General features: G+C 38.8%; 1 protein-coding gene across 1 annotated transcript in view; it reads right to left on the bottom strand.

The window, feature by feature from the left end:
- Positions 1-15,071, bottom strand: part of ATP6V0D2 (ATPase H+ transporting V0 subunit d2) — a 54,639-nt gene that overhangs the window by 23,968 nt on the left and 15,600 nt on the right. The window lies entirely within an intron of this gene.

The raw sequence follows: 15,071 nt of genomic DNA, 5'->3' as shown, positions 1-15,071 counted from the left end.
ACCTCAGCCTCCCAAAGTGCTGGGATTACAGGCATGAGCCACCATGCCTGGCCAGATTATTCTTTTCAACAAACTTGGCATCACAAGGTGAGAAGAAGTAGACAATTACTGTCTTCACAGGGTCGCTGTGCACACTAAATCAAATTACACATAGGAAAGCAGTTTGTAAATCATAAAGAAGTTGTCACAGTAGAAAGAGCCCAGGCTTTGAAACAAATAAACCTGATTTAAGCCCAGCTCTGCAACTTAAAAACCCTAAGAGTTCCATTTCTTCAGTTTTGAAATGAAAATATTCATTCAACTTTGAATGGTTGGCATCAGGCTTAGTAACACATATGAAAGCACTCGTAGAGTGCCTTGGATAAAGGAGGACATACACTGTTAGAAGAAGATATTTTCCTGTAAACTGGACTTTGCAGGAAATTATAAGCCACATCATCTTTAATGTAAAACATTTGAAAAGTTTAGTTGAAGTAAGCCTGAGCTTTCTTCATCTCCGTAGTTTTGGATTTAGTTTTAGCTAAGAGAGTTCTTTCTAAATTTACCTATTGCTCTTAGATAATAAGAGATTATCATGTCAGTTGTGGTGTGAAGACAAGAAGCTGAGTGATACAGTCATTTGGAAGGCTGGGACACCAAAAAAGAAGACCATAAATCGTATTACTCAATAGTGTTGAGATACTAGCCCTCAAGTCTGATTTACACCTATTTCATAAAACCTATCACCATCTTGTTTTGTATCTTGTAACCCCAGAGTTGTCTTTGTGTGGTCATTATTTTATATGATGTTTCCTTTAAGTTATCCGAACTTCAAAAAGTTCAATATTACTTCTTTGGAAATGTAATCAGTAATCTCAATACATTGCTTGCCAACTGTTTGTCAAAACTGATAACAGCTTTCCTATAAAGAGACCTGAGCCCCTTTGCTAGATGGAGGCACCTCAATACTCAGTCTGAACTTTGTCTTTTGGGCCTGAGAGAACATTTAACTTGGTAATGACAACACCTTCACTGTCTACACACATTGTGACTAATATTTGGCTTGATCACAGGAGCCACATCCCTTTTATTGTTTGTTTGTTTGTTTATTTATTTATTTTGAGATGGAATTTCACTCTTGTTGCCCAGGCCGGAGTGCAATGGTGTGATCTTGGCTCACTGCAACCTCCACCTCCCAGGTTCAAGTGATTCTCCTGCCTCAGCCTCCTGAGTAGCTGGGATTACAGGCACCCACCACCATGCCCGGCTAATTTTTTGTATTTTTCGTAGAGATGAGGGTTTCACCATGTTGGCCAGGCTGGTCTCTGCCCGCCTCAGCCTCCCAAAGAGCTGGGATTACAGGCATGAGCCACTGCCCAGCTTTATTTTATTTTTTTAGAGACAGGGTCTTTGTCATCCAAATCCAAGTGGCGCAATCATAGCTCACCACAACCTCTGATTGCTGGGCTCAAGTGATCTTTCCACCATGGCCTTCCAAAGTGCTGAGATTACAGGTATGAGCCACTGTGCCTGGCCCAGAAAGCCACATCCTTGTATCAGGCCTTGATTGCTACAGGTTTCCTTTCTACCTAGGAGGCCAGATCCACATCCTTCATCTGCAACATGTAATCTAATTCTTAATGACAACCATTTTGTTTTAGGTGACCAGAACTATGTGAGATGTTGGCTAGGTAACAATTATACATACAGAATGTACAAGGATAGGGACATAAAATGCATGTTCAGGCTGGGAGCTGTGGCTCATTCCTGTAATCTTAGCACTTTGGGAAGCCAAGACAGGAGGATCGCTTGAGCTCAGGAGTTTGAGACCAGCCTGGGCAACATGGCAAAGCTGCCTCTCTACAAAAAAGACAGAAATTAGCTGGGTGTGGTGGTGAGTGCTTGTAGTTCCAGCTACTCAGGAGGCTGAGGTTGCAGTGAGCCAAGATCACACCACTGCACTGCAGCCTGGGTGACAGAATAAGACCCTGTCTCAATTAAAAAAAAAAAAAAAGCATTTCAGGGGTCATTGTTCATGGAAAGGATCGGTGTGTGTGTGTGAAAGGCACCTTTCATTTACAAGTTTCATTGAGGAATTAAATAATTTATAAAAGTACACCAAATATATTTCACACTTTTTCAATGTATGAATTTTCAAATGAAAGTTTTCCTTGATTACATTGGTAAACATTTTTTGTTATACTGTGGATTTGTTCAATCCAGCACTAACCACATATGCTTACATGGGGCAACCCTGTCATAGCGCGTGATTTCCTAGTCAGCTGAATTTAGAATATCCCCATAAACATTCTTCTCTCTCTTAAAATTTCACATTTTTGGTAACATTTCTTCCTTCTCTGAAGCTTCCCTTTTTTAAATAGAGGAAGTGAAAATTAAAATAATTTGAAAAAGCAAATAATTTTGCTGTCACACTTGTTTTTCCTTGTAGCAAAATAAAATACTGAAAAGTTACTTACAAGTCAGCATTGCCATAATAGCATATTTTGAACAAGAATGCTGATAACTTTGCATTTCCCAAGCCCTTGGTTGCTCTGGAATTTTAAGAAACCTCTTCAGTATTTAAGATTCTCTACAATCTTGGTCTAATCCAACTGTTTAGATTAAAAATTCTTCAAACTTAACTTGTCCTTTTCTACATTAATGTCTTGGTTCCTACCCTTCTCCAGATGTATAAAGTTTCCCTTCCTTACCAATCCTTTAAGGCCATATTCTAGTATCATATTTTTCATGAAGCTTTTCAAATGTCTCCAGCTAGAGGTGATATCTTTTTTCTTTCTAAATTTCTGTATTTATATTTATCCTGGGGTGAAATTAATTTTCTATATACATTGGCAGTAGCAGTGATGAACATAAGGACTAGTTAGCTCATTCATTCACAAATATTTAATACATATTTAGTGTGACATAAGGCTTGGATTCCAGTACTAATTCTGCCACTGTAGAGCTGTGTGCTTTTGAGTAAGTCGTTTTACATGTTCATTTCAAACATGGTTATTTACAGATAATAAATAACTATAGGGGAGTGGGAGAGGGAGAGCATCAGGAAGAGTAGCCAATGGATGCTGGGCTTAATACCTAGGTGATGGGATGATCTGTGCAGCAAACCACCAAGGCACACGTTTACTTAAGTAACAAACCTGCACATCCTGCACATGTACACCTGAACTTTATACTATATACAAAAAGATATATATATAGGCTGAGCACGGTGGTTCACGCTTATAATCCCAGCACTTTGGGAGGCGGAGGCAGGTGAATCACTTGAGGTCAGGAGTTCGAGACCAGCCTTGCCAACATGGCAAAACCCAGTCTCTATAAAAATACAAAAATTAGCTGGTCATGATGGTGCATGCCTGTAATCCCGGCTACTCAGGAGGCTGAGGCAGGAGAATCACTAAAACTCAGGAGGTGGAGGCTGCAGTGAGCCAAGATCACACACCTGCACTCTAGCCTGGGTGACAGAGTGAGACTCTATCTCAGAAAAACAAATAAGTTAATGAATTAAATTAAGTAAATAATACATAAATTAAAAATATTAAATAAAATATATCTTTATATATTTATGCAAAAATTATAATAGATTACATTTTAAAAGGACAAATTGTGGACAATACATATATGATCTCACTGTTCTAAAACAAACAATAAGCCCAACTATGCATATTTATATTTGTGTTTAAATATAAACACATGCACATATAAAAAAACATTTTTCACAAGGAAAAAGTTTAGAAAGATATGCATGAAAATTTTGAGTGGTTACCTCTGGGCTCTGTGACATGAATTCTGAAGTATAGTCTTTACTCAATCCATTGTCTTATTTCTAAAAAGCCAACAATACTAGTGCCACTCCATAGGGTTGCTGTGAAAATTGATTACATTTAATGCAGGAAAGTGATTATAAAGGTACTAACTTGTGTAGTGAGCACAAAATACATTTTAGTAAAATCCTCTTTCATTTTTTAAACACACGTGCTTATTTTCAATTAAAAAATAAACAAGATAAAATAAAACTAGGACAATGGATAAGTGTGGATTTCAGTCTCCATCCTGAAAATGAAGGTAATGGGACAGTCTCAAATCTCTTAAACTAAACAATTGGGGAAGAAGTAGTGTTTTGGAAAACAGGTTATTGGGATCAATATCGCCTCCTGGTGGTTGATTGATGCCTTGCCATACAGTTGCCCAAGCCCACCTTGGTACTGATTTGTATCCCACTCAAAACTGTTGTTGTAGCGATGGCATCCTAAGCTCTTTCACATCCATTACCTTAACATCCTCAACCTCAGACGCTGATTTTGCTGACATGTGGCATCAGCAACCCAACAACAGTAGTGGTGGGGCCTGTGTTTTCTGTTCTCTCTGCTGTTTGCCTCTCTCCAGCCATGTCCACCTACAAACGCTTAGCCTTTCAAGCCTTAGCTTGGGCATCACCTCCTTCATGCCACCTTTTCTCACTCACACAGGTGAACATTATACTCAAATACACAAATAAAATTAGCTACATTTTTTGAGCATGTGTATGGATGTGTGGGTATATTTATATATTGTATAAGTATACATTTTTTTCAATCAGCCAGTTTCAGGGGAGTGTGATCTATGTAGTCACAGAGGACGCCATGCTTGGTTTAATTCTCTGCTGCTGTTCTCTTGAAATCACTGAGCATATTTTAAACAAGGAGCTTTATATTTTGCACCGGGCCTCACAAACTATGTAGCTGGTTCTGTTTTTAAATTAAACTCACAACTCTATATTGTATATAATTATGATCCCTGTACTACAGATGAGGAAACCAAGGCTTTGAGTGACTAAGGGACATTTTTGGGGTCCCACAGTTGGTATATTGTAGACCCAGTTTAGAGTCTACCTACTGGTTATAAGAATTTCTCACCTGTATCAGGGTCGCCTGGAGGGCTTTTAGAAGAGCAAATTCATTGACTGCATTCCAGAACCTAGTAAATGATGATTTTTAAAAGCATGATCTTAGAATCTGCATCTTAAGTAACTCTTCCATTGGTTAATGAACAAAGTCTATATTCAATTCGTTTCTAATCTTAGAGTCTCGCATAAGCCTTTACTCATAGTAGTCACTTACTGTTATGCTGATTAAATGAATATCATTCAGTTACAGGGAGAACAAGTATAGCTTTGGCAGAATAGTGCCAGTGTTTTTCAATTCACAAAATGCTTGAGAGTTTTAAGCACTGAAGTTCTTATCAGCAACTACAGTAGGGACGTGTTTGCCCTGCACTTGCTCCCCTTTGACTATTCCCGTTGAATCTCTGAGTGCAAAGCCTTTAAGACAGTGCAATCTATAAGACCACAGAAGAACTTTTCCGACCAGAGAATCAGGATCACAAGGGCATGGTGGTGTCAAAAAGCCAATTTCATATTATGGGAAACTTGATTGTTGAAATTAGAATTCAACAAATTAAATATTATGCAAAGTTTGGGGAAAGAAAGACACAAAACTCAACACATCTATGTTCATGACCAGATGGAAGGCTATTTACTCATTTAAAGATGTGGGGAAAATGCTGATAATATACAGAGAAAAATCAAGATTCAAAATTAAAGTGATGATAATGTTAGTTCTTTAAAAATGTATAGAAAAAGAGTATAGGCATATGTCAATTGATGGTGAGATTTAGGGTGATTTATTTACTTCTATAATTTCCTCTAATTTACCATGTTCTTCCTAGTCTCTTTGATAAGAACCAAAAATAAAATCCACTTATCTTACTTGCAAATCCTTTCTTTCCTTAACTTAGAATTCCCAGGAATTATTGTCTGCTTTCCCTCATGCCTCATAAATCAAGATACTAAATCCTGTTAAATCTCTCTCTCAAAGGAATCTAATCATATTCCCCGCCTTCCTGTCTCTACCATTCAAAGTTCCAGTCTAAGCTTTTAAAATAGCTTCCTCTATTGTTTCTCTGCTTTAAGTTCCATCCCCTCCATGCATCTTTTATAATACTAACAAAATCATCTTCCTAAGATATACATCAGATCAGCTCCCTCACTTTGCGAAGCAGGAGTTAAAAAGTAAAAACATACAAATAAGCAAAAAAGAAAAAAATGATCACTTTTGGAATGCTATTTGGAGTGACTTGATATCACATCTTAGGCTTTTTACTTAGCAGCTACAAGGACTTGGACACTTTATTTTTAAGTATGCCCCAGGAAAGCAGCATAATAATAGCAATCGCCAGTTATTGAACAAGTACTACGTGCACAATAATCCTAAGAACAGGTACTCTCCCATTGGCTAGATGAGAAACTAATGCTTAGATGTCAAACTGCCTTTGGCCACACAGTCAGAGGTAGCGGAAGTGTTCAACCACTCTATCACATGGCCACCCAGGGGGAAAAGACTTCTCCCCTTACAGGGTGGTGACCATTAAGTGAGGGGGTATCGTCTGCAGCACACAAGAAGCATGGAATTGATAGTATTTTCTGAAAGCCTTCCTGTAGTGACTTTTATTTAGAGACTTAGTGACAAAGCCCTTCACCTGGTCAACCTCTTTACTCTCTTGCCCAAGTCTCTGTTATCCCTACTCATGTCTAGGTTCCAGCAATATCAGAGATGCTATGTCATCTCCAAACACAAAATCCTTTCATGCCTCATTTATTCTTTCAATCTATGCCAATTTTAAACAATGGCCAAAATTCTACTTGCTCTACAGAATCATTTAAAGTCAAAATTCATTGTTTCAGTCCTCTAGGTTCCTCTCATTGAATGTTCAAGCTTCTATTATAGCTGTGGCTTAATTCTGTCTTACTTTTACACCATTTGTGGACTTGCTTGCTGCATCAGAATGTAAGCCCTTAGTGAGCTAGAGTTATGTTGTTCATTTTTTAACTAACTGGTGATAGGGTGATCAACTGATCTGGTTTTCCAAGGACTTTTCTGGTATCGACACTACAAGTTCTGAGTCCTGGGAAACACTTTGGGTAAACTAAGGTGTTCAGTACCCTAATGTACAGCACACCACAAAGGCTGTAGATGGTTTATTATGTGTCATTGGGATATTTTAAAACTTTAATTAGCCTTTAGGAATGAACCTTTAAAGATTTCTTCAGTGTGTGGTCCTTAACCTCAGATTCTTAGTAAACTGAGAATTAGGACTTTAACCTAGGATTACTCATTACTGTTTAAGTACCGAAGATGACATTTCCTTGGTCATCCTCTACTCAGAAATTTTACAGCCTCTGAGGTGGGATACTTTGAATGCTTGAGAGATTATTTTTAAAAAGATGCCTGGTTTCAAAAGAGATGAGAAGTTGAAATGCTGATGGAAAATGTTCGATAGGAAGGAGGAAAAATAAAACAACCAAGGCCTATATTAAATGGTCTCTTCGTTAAAATGTTATTGCATTTATTCCTTTGTTTCACACAACTGTGTATAATTATAGTATACAAACCCTCCAGCAGATCTTCCTGCTATTAAGTATTTAAAAATATCCATTCCAGATTTTCAAAATAAGTTTCACATGTACAGTAATTATATCTCATAAAATGTGCAATACTTAAGATTGTATTTATTATACCAACTTAAATTTAGACTGTCTCTAATAAAATTGATTTAATCATTTGTATAACGTTGTCTCAGGCATTTTCTAATAGGACAGGAAGTTACTTCATTTGATGGAATTTCATGGGTGCTACAGAGACCCTTGAATTTGCAAGATATACTGGAAGAGAGATAAGAGAAAGGGTTTCAGAACTGTGGGATACCTTTCCACCATTTGAATATTCTTTTTTCTTTCCTCCTTCTCCTTCTCCTTCTCCTTTTCCTTCTTTCTCCTTCTCCTCCTCCTCCTCATCCTCCTCCTCCTCCTTCTTTTGAAATGGTGGAGTCTTGCTCTGTCACCCAGGCTGGAGTGCAGTGGCACGATCTCAGCTCACTGCAACCTCCACTTCCCAGGTTCAAGCAATTCTCATGCCTCAGCCTCCTAAGTAGCTAGGACTACAGGCGTGCGCCCCCACACCTGGCTAATTTTTGTATTTTTAGCAAAGACAGAGTTTCACCATGTTGGCTAGGCTGGTCTCAAACTCCTGACCTCAAGTGATCTGCCCACCTCGGCCTCCCAAAGTACTGGGATTACAGGCATGAGCCACTGTGTCTGGCCATATATCATTTCTTATTGTAATAAATCTCTAAGGTCTACAGACAGCAGCTGAATGCTGCCAGGGTTGCCAGTCACAAGACATCACATGACATGATGGGACAGATCATGGATGGAGATTCAGAAGACCTAGGCTTTGGTGCTATCTAGTCTCTGACAGGGAGATAATGCTATCTGTATAGGTAACTGTCAACAGAAACTCATGAAAGTATTTGTGAAAGTCACCTTCAAGTAATCAAGCTGAGGCCCCCTGATTAAACATTTTAAATCAGATGTGCACCTCAGTATAACCTGGGTGCCTTCAAAAATACACATGGGCTCCATCCCAAGGCCAACTAGATCAGAATCTACTGAAGTAGGGGTCAAGAATATGAGTGGTTTTTGAAGACTGACAGATATTTCTGATTTGCTTGCCTTATTATAAACTAGGAGGACAGTGGTGAGATCATTATCTTGCTAGACTGATAGACCTGGAATGGAATCCCTTCCATGTCTCTTACCTTTGTAACTTTGGAAAATGCATTAATTCATTGACACTCCATTTCCGTAATTTTAAAAATGGAGATATAAACACCTGTTTTGCAGGGTTCTTGTGTAGAGGTGAAGGTAAAACATCTAAGTCAGAGTAAATATGTTCAGGGGTCTGATAAGTAGCTTAAATACAAGAGTGTTGGAGACTGTGGCTAATGGAAGAATGCAGCCTTGACAAAATTTTTTTTTAATTTATTTATTTAAAGACACAGGGTCTTGCTGTGTTGCCCAGGCTGGTGAATCAAACTCCTGCACTTAAGTGATCCTCCTGCCTCAGCCTCCTGAGAAACTGGGACTACAGGTGCAAGCCACCACACCTGACTTCAAAGTGTTTTTTTGTATGTTTGTTTTTGGTTTTTTTTGAGACAGGGTCTCACTCTGTCACTCAAGCTGAGGTACAGTTGTATGACCATGGCTCTGCAGCCTCAATCTCCAGACTCAAGCAATCCTCCTGCCTCAGACTCCCCAGTAATTGGGACTACAGGTATGTACCACCACACTGGGCTAATTTTTTAATTTTTTCTCTTGTAGAGACAGGGTCTCACTATGTTCGCCAGGCTTTTCAAACTCCTGGCCTCAAATGATCCTTCCACCTTGGCCTCCCAAAGTGCTGGGATTACAGACATGAGCTACTGTGCCTGGCTCAAAGTGTATTTTTTAAAAGTTATTTTTTAAAACACTGAGCTGGCCTCACAAAATGTATCTGCAGGCATGACATCCAGTTTTACCCCTAACATAATGGTCAATAAAAAACCAATTTTCAAGTGCTATATAAAATATAAACTGCTGAGTTATCTGGATATATTTTTCTAGCTCTGTGTAAAGTACTGCTGAATGCAGGATTCTATATTGATTCAACAAATATTCAATGCCCATTAGGTAATAGGGAGTCCAGACAGAGATACTACAAGCACTAATTCAAAGCATGTATAGCCAATAGGAAGAGAAGATAAATTAAAATATATCCTTTAGTAACAATACTGATACTACCAAAACCAGCTTTCCAATTCTAATTTTGCGTTAGCATTCCACCCTGGGCTTTGTGATTATCTGTATTTTTGTACATAATTTTTAAAAATACTGCTTATAACTAGAAATATTTAAAATTTTAAGTAATTATTTTTGTTTTAGAAACAGTATATTTTTAACATAGTAGTTTGTTGTGAAATAAGGATGCTTGCTTAATTAATGAATGCTAAGTTTCCTTCCATGTCTAAGATTCTATGATTAGGGCCAGGGGCAGTGGCTCCTGCCCGTAATCCCAGCACTTTGGGAGACCGAGGTGGGTAGATCACTTGAGGTCAGGAGTTTGAGACCAGCCAGGCTAACATGGCGAAACCTCATCTCTACTAAAAATACAAAAATTAGCTGGGTACGGTGGTGTACACCTGTAGACCCAGCTACTTGGGAGGCTGAAGCAGGAGAATTACTTGAACCTGGGAGGCGGAGCTTGCAGTAAGCCGAGATTGTGCCACTGCACTACAGCCTGGGTGAGAGCGAGATTCCATCTCAAAAAAAAAAAAAAAAAAAAAAGATCCTATGATTAGGAAACAAGAAATCTGTGGGATCATCAGTGAGCGGAACCTTTGACCAAAGGACTCACAGCTGTTTTTAGAACTAGAGCATTTCCCAGTGTATTCTGGGCACATTGCCTTTATATGAGATTTGTTTCCCAATCCCAAAGTACAAACCCTGGCAGCTTTCTGACTCAGATAAAATTGGGCTGCCCTCTGTCACTGTCATGGTCAGATTTTCTGAACTCAACTAAAATCTGAGCAAAATAATTTTATGAAGCCTACTGCTAACAATTATTTCAAATCATGACTCCACCGCTTGTTAGATCTGTGATCAGGGCAGATTATTGCACTTAAGTTCTAGGTTCCTCATCCTTAGAATGGTGATGGTAAGAATTGAGTAAGACTTGTCAGGAGGGTTAAATGAGATAATATTTGTAAAGCACTTAGCTTTCCAACCTAATAAAGTCCCCGGCATATAGTAATATTCTGTAAATGTTGTCTAATATATTGATTATTATTTTTCCTTCCACACAACTAGGGCCATTTTGTCCTTCAGCTCAGGAATCTTTACTGTTTCCATAATTATCCATGCCAGGTATTTTTGCAGGAGGCACCACTGCTTGCAGAGCCTCTCTCATGCCAGCTATTGAAGATTAGGTATGAATTTGGATCTGACTCAGCCCAAAGCCTAAGCACTTTCTACTTCCTCCCAACCATCACCGGGAGGAGGAATATGTTCTGTGAGCAATCCTGGCATCTTCTTTCATCTCTTTTACATTTTGGGTTTCTCCTTAAGGTTTTTACCTTTTAGGAAGGGCCTTGCAGATACCAACAAAATACACCACATATACACACAACCTTGAAAAATACTCTGCGGACAGGCGCGGTGGCTCACGCCTGTAATCCCAGCACTTTGAAAGGCTGAGGCGGGTGGATCACTTGAGGTCAGGAGTTCAAGACCAGCCTGACCAACATGGGGAAACCCCATCTCTACTAAAAAAAAAAAAAAAAAAATTAGAAAAATTAGCTGGGCGTGGTGGCGTGCGCCTGTAATTCCAACTACTCCTGAGGCTGAGGCATGAGAATCACTTGAACCTGGGAGGCGGAGGTTCAAGTATGGGCAACACAACAAGGGTGAAACTCTGTCAAAAAAAAAAAGAAAGAAAGAAAGAAGGAAGGAAAGAAAAAGAAAGAAGAAAGAAAAGAAAGAAAGAAAGGAAAAGAAAAGAAAAACACTCTGATGTGATAAGGCTCAACTTCCTTAGCCTGGCATCAAAGACTTTCCATAATCTGACTGGAGTTTGCGTCTCCAGCCTCGTTTCCCCACTTTCTCCTTCCTATTTGGCACACCCACTCCAGCCAAAACTGAACTGTTCCTCACGCATGGAACAACCTTCCCATCTACATGTTTCAGCCCCAGATGCTAAGGCTTCTCCTGTATTGCCAAATTCTACCCTATTTTCAGGCTCAGTAACATCAGCCCTTCTGGGAAGGTTTTCCAGAATCCCTGAACTGAGTCCTATGTAAGTCCATATCTAATCTCTACCCCTGACTAGCTGTATATTTGTGAAGTCTTAGAAAACATCAGCATCTGTGTCTTGCCTATAAGCAACATGGAAGGAATTATCCTAACCCATAGCGCTGATAGGAGGACTGAGTATGGCAAACAAGAAACATCCGCACTAAAGTCATGCCTCAGGTATATCCACAATTCCTTCCTTCCTTGACCTACGGTCTTTTCTTCTACTTGCTTACTTACAGAAATGGAGTAGAAAGGGAGAGCTATTTGGGAAAACAATTTGAGCTAGATCTGTAGTCTAATTCTTTACACGAAAATAAATTCTAAAATGGACCAAAGTTTTAAATGTAAAAAATGAAGCAACATGTGTAACAACAAATAAATAGAAGGAAAGACAAGTGGGTTTATTTATGAATTTGGAGTAAAGGCCTTTCTAAACAGGGTACAATAAAATACCCAGAAGGCAATGAATGAAAACATTGATGAGTATAGCTAATTAAAAGTGTTCAATGTTTCCACAGCAAAAAACCACAAACATTATAAAAATTAAATTATATAACACCAAGAAAATAGTTTTGCAACATATATTATGAAGGGCTAAACTTTCTTAATTTACAAAGAGCTGTTATATGTCATTAAAAACTGCTGAAAACTCTAACAAAAATAGACAATTAGGTCCTGTATCAAATCCACATAAATAATAAATACGAAATGATCAATTTCACTCCTGAAGAAATATAAATTGAAGCAAAGAGATACTATTTTTTTAACCTATTGGACTGGCAAAAATTAAAAAGAAAATATCCAATGTTGGTAATGGTAAAAGGACACAGGTCTTTCCACAGGTTGTTGTAGAGGGTTAAAATTGGTGCTACCTTTGTTGAGAACTTAGAAATATTTACTAAAATATAAAGATGCACATTCCTTTGACTCACTACTTCTACTGCTAAAAACTGAGCTTAGAAATAAGTTCAAGACCTGCATAGAAGAAGCTAATTGATCTACGGCCATACCACCCTGAATGTGCCTGATCTCGTCTAATCTCGGAGGAAATAAGCTAATTGCAAATTTTTTTGTAAGCGGAAAAAATAAAAATAATTTAGCTACTTGTCAATAAATGATTGGTAAATGGTGTCATGACACATATAGCCAATTCTATGCAGTTATTTAAAAAGTATGATGTTTTCCAGGCATGATGGCGCACGTCTATAATCCCAGCACTTTGGGAGGCCAATGTGAGAGGATGGCTTGAGCCCAGGAGTTCAAGACCAGCCGGGGCAATAAGTGAGACTCTGTCTGTAAAAACAGAAATAAATAATAAAATAAAAAGAATGACAGTCACAAGCATATTTCTAAGAAATATTAAGTGGGAAAGAAGTACAGAAGGAATATGATTCCATTTGCATAAATTTGAAATGTGTGGGTGGGAGAGTGTGTAGCAATAGACACACGTACATGTAAGTATTTTTCTGGAATAAAGAAACTGAGAAGTGGTTACTTTTGGAAGAGAAACTGAGTGGGGAAGAAGAGGACATGTAGACACAGAGTGATATTTTTATTTTATGCTTTTCTGAACTCTTGAAAGATTGTAATCATGTCCCTTAATTACTTTTCTTTTTTTCTTAAAGATATTATTCATTAAGTAAAATTGATCCTCAGATTGTATGATGCGATGTGAAATCCCAAACAGAAGAGCCTTCCTTTACTTCTGCTCTTGCCCACTGTCAATAATAGGAAATTTGCATTGGTTTTCCTTTGTGCCAAAGGCCTAGGAATGCAGGTCTGTTTTCATGGAATATTTTCTGTTTGCTGTATTTAGATGCCAAGGAATATCTGCTACAGTGTGAGAAATCTTTCTGACTGACATATTATTTTCCCCTGAAATTAAAGGCATGTGTAGAAGTTAAGGTCCACTTAACTTTGTTCAGCTCAGCAAGTATATTTGGATATTCTTAGTTCCATTTTCTTGTTCACTGGACTGAAGGGCGAGATACTGTCATTTGTAAAGTGGAAGAATATATGATGGAGGCCGGGCATGTTGGCTCACACCTGTAATCCCAGCACTTTGGGAGGCTGAGGCGGGAGGATCACCTGCGGTTGGAAGCTCGAGACCAGCCCAGACAACATGGTGAAACCCCCATCTCTACTAAAAATACAAAAATTAGCCGGGCATGGCAGCACATGCCTGCAATCCCAGCTACTTAGGAGGCTGAGGCAGGAAAATCTCTTGAACCACGGAGGCGAAGGTTGCAGTGAGCCGAGATCACACCATTGTACTCTAGCCTGAGTGACAGAATGAGACTCAGTCTCAAAAAAAAAAAAAAAAAAAAAAAAAAGAATGGATGATATGGAAGGACAAAGAAAGAATAGAAGGATAGAGGGAGTATTATCTTCCTGGTCAGATAAGCGGATTCTTTTCATTCCCTGCTCCTTGAGGCAGTGCCATCATTTTATCGTTCAACCAGACAGAGGCTGAAACTGCTCTGCTCTTTCAGAAGGAATCTCTGCCGTCTATTTTTCCAGGCTTTCTCTTATGATATTTTCTTGGAATCTGCCTCTAAAAATCTTAGGTTGTCTCCCAAAGCCATGCTTTCATACAGCCAACGCCCAGTTTCCTGTATTCATATAACATGTCTCTAATTTCCTATTTCTAGTACTGAGAGTAGTGTTTGACATGAAGTCCTGTTCTTTTGTTCCCCTTTGACTAATCTTTGGCTTATACTATGCAGCATTTTTTTTCATTGATATTTTCTTTCCACAAATATATTGATGCCTGAGTGCCAGGCACCAGACCTGGGCTTGGACCTAGTCTTCAGAACTTTGTGCTTTACATCTAAATTTTATTTACATAACACATAGCTCATCTATTTGTGGGTCTTTGTTCCCAGTTTTTCAGCTAGGAGAACTGGAAAGGCATAAGCTTATTTCAAATGGTCCATTTGAGCACTAAGTAAAATTTATTAATTGGTGTCATAAAAGTGCAGTTCACTATTATTTGGGAGTTCAATTTTTTAAAATTTAATTTATTTTATTTTATTTTTGAGATGGAGTCTCATTCTGTCACCCTCGCTGGAGTGCAGTGGCACAATCTCACCTCACTGCAACCTCCGCCTCCTGGCTTTAAGCGATTCTTCTGCCTCAACCTCCCGAGTAGCTGGGACTACAGGGGAGTGCCACCACGCCTGGCTAATTTTTGTATTTTTAGTAGAGATGCGGTTTCACCATATTGGTCAGGCTGGTCTCGAACTCCTGACCTCGTGATCCACCCACCTTGGCCTCCCAAAATGCTGGGATTACAGGCATGAGCCACAGCTCCCGGCCCCAAATATTTTTTAGAATGAGGAGCTCATGTGTTGCACAATTGGAACTACAG

The sequence above is a fragment of the Gorilla gorilla genome, chromosome 7 (assembly GCF_029281585.2).
Source record: "Gorilla gorilla gorilla isolate KB3781 chromosome 7, NHGRI_mGorGor1-v2.1_pri, whole genome shotgun sequence".
Taxonomy (NCBI): domain Eukaryota; kingdom Metazoa; phylum Chordata; class Mammalia; order Primates; family Hominidae; genus Gorilla; species Gorilla gorilla.
The sequence above is the reverse complement of the archived record's forward strand: the minus strand, read 5'-3'. Positions and strand labels throughout refer to the sequence as shown.